The 8232-nt window shown below is 35.8% G+C and overlaps 1 long non-coding RNA gene across 3 annotated transcripts; it reads right to left on the bottom strand.

The window, feature by feature from the left end:
* Positions 1-2678: 2678 nt before the first annotated feature.
* On the bottom strand, positions 2679-4673 carry LOC149183891 (uncharacterized). Of its 3 annotated transcripts, none has more exons than XR_016257728.1 (6): positions 4562-4673; positions 4078-4377; positions 3561-3817; positions 3303-3351; positions 3157-3203; positions 2679-3056 (listed from the first exon to the last, which is right to left on the bottom strand). It is a non-coding gene; the product is annotated as an uncharacterized LOC149183891 (long non-coding RNA). The 3 variants fall into 3 exon arrangements; XR_016257729.1 differs by having other exon boundaries at positions 3316-3351; XR_016257730.1 differs by lacking the exon at positions 3303-3351.
* Positions 4674-8232: the final 3559 nt, after the last annotated feature.

Raw genomic sequence — 8232 nt, 5'->3', positions numbered from 1 at the left:
TGAGGTTTGGAGCTATAACAGTGAGTTGGACAACCAACTTCTTGGGGTCGTGACTTGGTCATATTATCTCCATTTGACGTGCATGATAACTCGTTGGAAAGATCTCTTTGAGGACTATGACGGAAAAAACAATTTTAAACAAAAAATCGCTGGTGGTAGATTTGCAAAAAAACTTCGTTTAGGGCCTCAAAACGGCTCCGAAAGTTTAGGACCCAAAAAACTGCTAAAAATAGTAAACTATGTTACAATTAAAGAAACTGAAAAACTGAAAGAAGCAATGGTGGGGGTCCAAGTGGAATTGGCAGGTGTCCAGCAATATCCACTCGGATCACCTATGCTTCTAAGTATTGGTCACTTGGTAGTATTTTGTGAGTTTGATTGCGTATAGGTGGGGAGTCGACGAATTTCTGTGAGGTTTTATTGCTAACGAATGGAATTGGTAGGACCTGTGTCTCTCTTTTGGTCTTGTTGCTTTCAGAGCAATTGGGTTTGCATGGTTTTTATGTGGGTATAAGAAATTGAGGCCTTATGTCTCAATTAGTGGATAGGTCTTGTTTTCTGAGAGCTAGCTCTGTAAATTTTGCAGCCCCGTTGGGGTCATGCCTTCTGAATCCGTGTTTGCTTGGTAAAGTCAAAGTGGGTATTTTGAGTCAAGGAGTACTCAGGAAATTATGGAGAACAAGGTTTGCCATGTGTTGGAGGTGGTGTCTAGTTACTACTCCCTGGGTTGTTGATTATTGTAGCATTTGGGTTATAAGGTTTCATCCGGTGCGCTCAATGTTTAAGGGGTCTCAGTCTTTGATTGACACGAAGTTGTGTATCTTTGTGGTTGGTGAGTCTGTGTCAAAGGACCTATGGGTGGTGTTTTTGTGATGACATTCTTTGGTGGTTCCTGGGTCTTGATAGGTCGAGTCAAGTCAGTGGAATTGACCATTTGTAGGTAGAGTCAATCCTTTTAAATAAGTAGAGGAACTCTCTTGTGGTCCTACAATGCCATTAAGGCAAAGAGGGAGAAGCAAGAGGGGAGGAGGAGCCAGAGGTCAACCATGTAATGAGGTGCCAAGTTATTCACTCACGACTCAGTGGCAACTTATTTCAATGCTATTACTCTGGAGACGTGTCGGGAGATTCGTGAGCTAGAAATTAAATCTGGGGAGGAGAGGCATTCTCTCTCGGACTCATAATTATTGGAGGACATGTCTAAATGGGTGCCTGACCCTGATAATACAAGGGGAAGGCACAAGCAATACCTGAATTCAGCAACGTTGCACTGGCAGATGAAGATGCTTCTGGGTTTGGTGTTAAGAGACAAACAAGTTGAAAAATACCATATTTTTCCTCCATTGAAGACGTGAAAAGGATGTTGAGGAACTTGACATTCCACATGGACAACATAGCTACAAGCTTGTTGCATGTGGAAAACCACATTCCTTGTGATTCTGAGGGAGGGGAACAGATAAATCCCCAGGATCTAGCGCCCGAGCTCCGACTCCTTTGAGAATGATTAGTAGGGGCAAAAGGTGGTCGGATACTTACATGTTTTCCTGGTTGACTATGTCAAGTTTTGTGGCAGTTCCCTCATTCATGGATAACAACGATGTACTAAGTTCATGGTTGTGGGTTTCAACATTTTTCATGGTCAGAGTGCAAAAACTGGCACAAAGTTGGGGGCAAGGGAGGTCGCCTCTTGGTGCGTAGCTTCAATGCCCATTTTTTGCACGGACCGTGGATACTCTTTGATTGGCTTTTAAACAATCTTCCCTGGTTCTTTTTGTGATGACAAAGTGTAGCTTGAAGATGGGGCTCTCAACCTTGCCTTGGGAATTTTATGTGTTTTGTCAATGTAAACATGTTTTTGTTGTTAATGTGGAGAGCGAGAAATGTAAGTCTAAATATGTTGGTCTAATTTTAATAATTTTTAATAACAGTGATTGAGATATTTTTCCTCACTCCAACCACTCAATTATAAACAATATAATCATAAAAATGTAATCTTAATTTTTAAAGTAATATAAACTCTTTAATTAAAAAAGAGGGAAAAAAATAATTCTACACTTTTTAATGCATCAAGAATTTTTAAAGTACTATAAACTCTTAATTAAAAAAAAAAAGAAAAAGAAAATAAAAATTCTACAATTTTTAATTTCAATGCATCAAGGAAAAAAAACGCAATGGAATTATTTCCATATTAAATTTATTGAATGTCACGTTGAAAGCTCTGCCACGTGGACAAAAATAAAAATCTACCCTTGGGTGTCTATAATCCCCATCCAATAGCTAAAACTGAGAATAGATAATAAAGGAGATTTCGTTTCACATATGAGCAACTATGGGAAGAAATAATGGAGGTTTATATTGCACGTGATAAACAATACATCTATTGAAAATGTTAATGACCATAGAAATTCTGCTGACATCTTTACAATTAAATCCCAGAAGTTATTCTTTCAGATAAAAAACTCAAACTTCATCTAGTAATCCTATTAAGATATTATTGGAAGTGTTATGGCTTTCGATATTGCTACATAAAATGCCTCAGTTCAATGGGACATGAATTCTAAGGTCACCTCAAAGAACATTGATGATCTCTTGAAATATGTCTTTAACATCCAGTATTAAAGAAAATTGTAGATAGATCCAAAGCCCTAAAACAAAGTTTTTCCCAATCAATGATCTGATCAAACATAACTTATTACAATTCTCACCTCCTATTCGCGAGATATAAAAAGCCTAGAGTCGGGGCCGAAGGATAAACAAAGAAGAGATAATACTCAGAGCTTGTAAATAAGAACCCATCATCTTTACATCCAGCAATTGCAGGGTAAATCAAATCTGTGATAGAGCACATGCGCCTGCAAGTGTATGTTGCACCGTGAAAAGCTTGCCTCTTCTATGTGAAGCACATGATGGGCGCGACATGGGAAAAGCAGATCCCGTTAATAAAAAGTTGTGTTGGACAGAGCAAATACTTACTGTCGAAAATTGTGTAACCCAATCAATAATATAAAAAATACGGTCATCTCCCACCTCTTTCTTTTCGTCCTCTTTCTTCAAACCTACCATGGCCGACAGATAAACACCAGGTGCTAAATATCAACAAATCCAGAAAATATATAATTAAAGGAACAAAAACCCGGTAATATGCATGATGAATACCTGGAGGATCAACCTAAGGTGTATGCATCAGAAGTTTCCTTACCTGCCTGCAAGACCAACAGATAAATACCCAACGCTAAATATCAACAAATCTAGAAAATCCGCAACTAAAAGAACAAAAACCCTGTAATATGCATGATGAATACCAGGAGGATCAACCTTGAAGCTGTATGCGTCAGAAGTTTCCTTACCTGCCTGCAAGGCCAAGAGATAAACACAAAGGCGCTAAATATCAACAAATCCAAAAAATCCGCAACTAAAGCAACAAAAACCCTAAATATCAACAAATCCAAAAAATCCGCAACTAAAGCAACAAAAACCCTAAATATCAACAAATCCAAAAAATCCGCAACTAAAGCAACAAAAACCCTGAAATATGCATGATGAATACATGGAGGATCAACCTTGAAGGTGTATGCGCCAGAAGTTTCCTTCCTTCTAGTCGCGTTGAATGTCAGTTATTAATGTTGACTCCTTCCTTGCAAGATCGTCTGTCGACGAAGCGACTGAAGAATGTCGATCTTGAATGTGAGACCTTCACGAACCTGGAGAGATGATTTTGGTGAAGTTTTTAGATGGATAGGGGAGCATTTATACAAATTCCATGAAACTTTCAGAATGTTCAAGAACAAAGGCGGAGAAACCTAAGAGGAGTTTCCCTCTGCAAAATGAAAACACAAATGCAAAGTTTAAGATCACAATTATGGAGGGTTATATGTTATATTTTGTCATTCAGTTGAAACTGAAATGGTATTGAAATTGAATTACTCTGACGGTACACTATTCTTGAATCGTCTAACATTTGATCGGATGGTGCAGATTTGTGCAAAGTGGCAATTAGGGTAGTTGAATTCAGAGGGGAGTTGCCTTACAGTTTCATAAACAAAGTTAAACAAGCTCAACAAAAACATAAAAACTAACTCAAGATTTTATCGCAAGAAAATCGGCGAGTTCGCTCATTCTGCAGCATTCCAAGAACTTTCTTTTGCTGATTCCAGTCTGAAAGGCGAGAATGGATCACTCAGCTTTAGGTCTTTATTCTGTACTTGCTGATACATGACAGTGGCATCTTTCACTGCATAAAACACTGCTCTCCTGAAGAGGAGACAGTACAACACCGCTAGGTCGCTCCATATATCAACCTCTTACGGGTACCTAGTTCCACTCAACATGCGGAATATCCCAATGTCCCCACTTTCCCGATGACTACATTTTCATTACCTGTAACAATCAATAAACTGTCAATATACCATAAGAGACGGCAAAATGTATAAATAAATCTTCAACAATATTTCCGCAAGGCACCGTTCCAAATTGGTATATCAAAATTTCCAATCTTAAAAACCTGGGAATGGGGGTTTGCATTGTTTGCAGTGTTTGATATAAAAATACTGTACGATTTTACCTGTTTGAGATTGATGTTCCAATGCGTCTAGGGCTTTTCGGTTACTTTCTCATTGTTTTCAAAGGGAAAAAGGGAAACGCATATACATTTCACGTGACCATTTATATTACCTTATTGGAAGGCATGAGATGAGTTGTTCAATTATATTTAAAATGAATTTTTTAAGTAGATATAATATAATATTATAAATTAAAATGAATATTTTAATAAATATAATAAAATAGTTATTAGTTTATATAGTTATATTTACCTATTATGTTTAAATTAAGATTTAGTTTGGTTAAGTTGTTTTTTTTAAGGATTATATTTGGTTTAATCGATTTCTGGTTTGATAAATCCCAATCTAAGGGTATCTAAGCCATTAAAATTATTAAAATCGCTAGAGAATGGCATAAGGACTAGGCCACACTAGCCCTTAACATGGTTGGATTTTTCCCACTGAATTTTGAAGAGATGAACTTCACAATCACTAAGTAATTTAACAATACACCCTATCACCATCTATTCCAAATTAAGAAAAAATTAAACTGAAAAAATATTAAAATAAATACATTTATAAATAAATGTAATTATATGAATTCATAACCTCTACCCAAGTTAAAATATTTTATAATTAAAATTACATATTAATAATAGATAATTATGATAGTATACAAAATTCAAACACTTAATATCATATAATATTGTAAACATAATATATCATATTATTATGTGGAGGGGCTCATTCTAGAGAGATGTTTAATTTTTTAGTTGGTTTGTACTTTTTCAAAACAAAAAGGGTAAACTATTTTTTAAATTAAAAAACAATTGTATATATATATATATATATATATATATATATATATATATATATATATATATATATATATATTACAAAATATTAAAAAAATTATTTGGATTTTGTTAGTTTGATTCATTATTAGTTTTTATCAAGGCAAGATTCTAACAATCAATTTACTTAAATTGGCCATTATTACCTTAGCATGGACCAATACAACTTATATTGTTTAACTTTGAAAAACAAGTATTTATTTTTCAATATGATTGCAAAACCTATTTTTCAAACATTTGATTGGACGGTAAACTTGAACGCCTTATTGTAGTCTTTCCGCCATGTGGATAACTCCCTCAAATTTTTTTGCCCTAGATTTTGGATGCAGTTGCAATATTTATGCCGTCAATTTTATATATTTGTGGAGTGCTTTTTAATTGTTAAGATTTGTAAAAAAACCAACCAAAATTAAATATTTGAAAATTTAAGTAAGTATTTGCATAAAAAATTAGATAGAAACAAGATATATATAGGAACGTGTAGCATTGTATTCATCTAGGTAGAAAGATGCCATCACCTTACATTTAATAGTTAAACTTCGCATTCCAAAATTGTTCAAGCTACAACCTACTTATATTCTATCATTTCATCACTATATATCTAGCAAATTTTATCTTATATAGTCTCCAAAACACTTCATTATATATGAAAAAATTACAAAACATTGGAAAACAAGAAGTTAACAGTAATTTTACCCGTTGCTTTCATCCTTGCTTCCAGTGATTCCATATGGCGTGACATGATCAACATCCATTTGAAAAGGTGGCTTCGTTGCCGCTTCGTGCTCCATTTCCACTTCTTGCGCAACTTGTTCACCGGGTCGGGGGTCATTAATACGAAATACCTCTTTGAGTACACTAACCACAGTGTATTCCACAGTCACTTCCACATTGTCCACCTTGAAATCTAGATTTTCCATTTTGGTGATAAGCAGGTCTACGGATAACTGGAGACGCTCAACATCATCCCACAGTTCACCAAGCTGACTTGAAACCAATGCGAAGTGAGAGAGAGCCTCAGTCATTATTTGGTCCTCTACCTTTGTTACCAAAGCCGAGACACCCATTTTTATCACTTCCAACTGCTCTTATGAGAACCTACTAGTGTTGTTCCTACTTGCAGTAGCCATTTTGCCAACTTCTCTACCCTTAATTGGAATCATCAATGTTTTCAGCATTTGCAATCGACCCTTTAAATTCTTACCCTGGTCTTAATCGATTGTAAGGGAGATCTTGTCACATTGAATGCTCACGTCTTGTTCAGGCTTATCTAAGAATTCCATCGTTATAACCGCCATTCTGAATGCATACGCGAACGAAATTAACTGATTCAACTTAGAGGAAGTGTGATCTAGTCTAGCCCTGGAGCGGGGAATTAATGGAAGCTCAACATGTTAGAAAATTAACAATGATTCTATATGCTGAATAAACTTAAAGAATCATTAAAACTTAATGCCCAGGGATATGAATTACCTCCACCCATTGGTGAAACTCTTGATGCAACTTCTTTATGAAAAACCACGCTCCAGCTATCCAAGCAAAAAGAAAAGAATGCAGAAAATCTGAAGGCACTTCCAAGCTCTGCTATCTTAGCTAGATGGTGTGAAAAACTGAAGGGGATTGAGATACAAGCTTGGGGACCAAACAGATGAATTTATAGCCAAGCTTCCATCAAGCTTCTGATAGCTATGTGTCAGATGTCCCACAGATCAAGGCAGAGAACTCCAGATGGAGTAATGGACCACTTCAGTAGCTCCCAACAATAAATTTATTAATTGTAGTTGATTTCCTTAACTTAAGGAAACTACTGCAGTTGGTTTCCATAAGTTAAGGAAAGACTGCAGTTTAAATTCCATAATTGTAGGCAGCAATTGTGCAAAAATTAATGGAGCTTAACATTCTCCCACTTGGTCCATACTTCCAAACTTAATGTCTCAACTTAAAAACCATTGATAATCTGTATTAAGTAATAGATACATGAATCATGACGATAAGTCCTCTAATGACGAGTATTATCTTCCATGTATTACTATGTATTTATTCTTATTATAATTTATGTGGCAACAATTTCTTAATGAATAAACCTTATGTTTATTCTTGGTCCTTCTTAAATGAATTTTCTCAAATCAACTTAAGGTGCACATAAATATGAGAAAAAACATCACAATAATTAAGAATTTCATTAAAATAACATTGTCCATACAATGAGAAACTACATAATGGAACCAAGTCCCATATTCAATACATGATCCTTGAATTTAAACGATGGCATGCCCTTAGTCAAAGGATCAACGATCATTAACTCAGTGCTGACGTGCTCAATGACCACTTTCTCTTTTCTTTAACACGTTCCCTTATAGCTAAATACTTAATGTCGATGTGTTTATTTCGACTCCCACTTTTATTGTTTTTAGCCATAAAAACAGCAGCTGAATTATCACAATATATTCTCAATGGCTTAGAGATAGAATCCATAATTCTAAGCCCAGAAATGAAACTCCTAAGCCATACACCATGTAAAGTAGCCTCAAAACAGGAGACGAACTCGGCTTCCATAGTGGAAGTGGCAATCAAGGTCTGCTTGGCACTCCTCCATGATACAGCTCCACCGGCCATCATAAAAATGTAACCTGATGTTGATTTACGTGAATCAACACATCCAGCAAAGTCAGAATCTGAGTAGCCAATTACTTCCAAGTTGTCCGTCCGTCTATACATAAGCATGTAGTCTTTGGTTCCTTGAAGGTACCTCATTACTTTCTTTGCAGCTCTCCAGTGGTCTAAACCTGGATCACTCTGATATCGTCGCTACATTCCCACAACAAATGCAATGTCAGGTC

This window comes from Pinus tabuliformis, chromosome 3_2, assembly GCF_031772625.1.
Source record: "Pinus tabuliformis cultivar Carrire ecotype Pingquan chromosome 3_2, CPIR1, whole genome shotgun sequence".
Lineage (NCBI taxonomy): Eukaryota > Viridiplantae > Streptophyta > Pinopsida > Pinales > Pinaceae > Pinus > Pinus tabuliformis.
The sequence above is the reverse complement of the archived record's forward strand: the minus strand, read 5'-3'. Positions and strand labels throughout refer to the sequence as shown.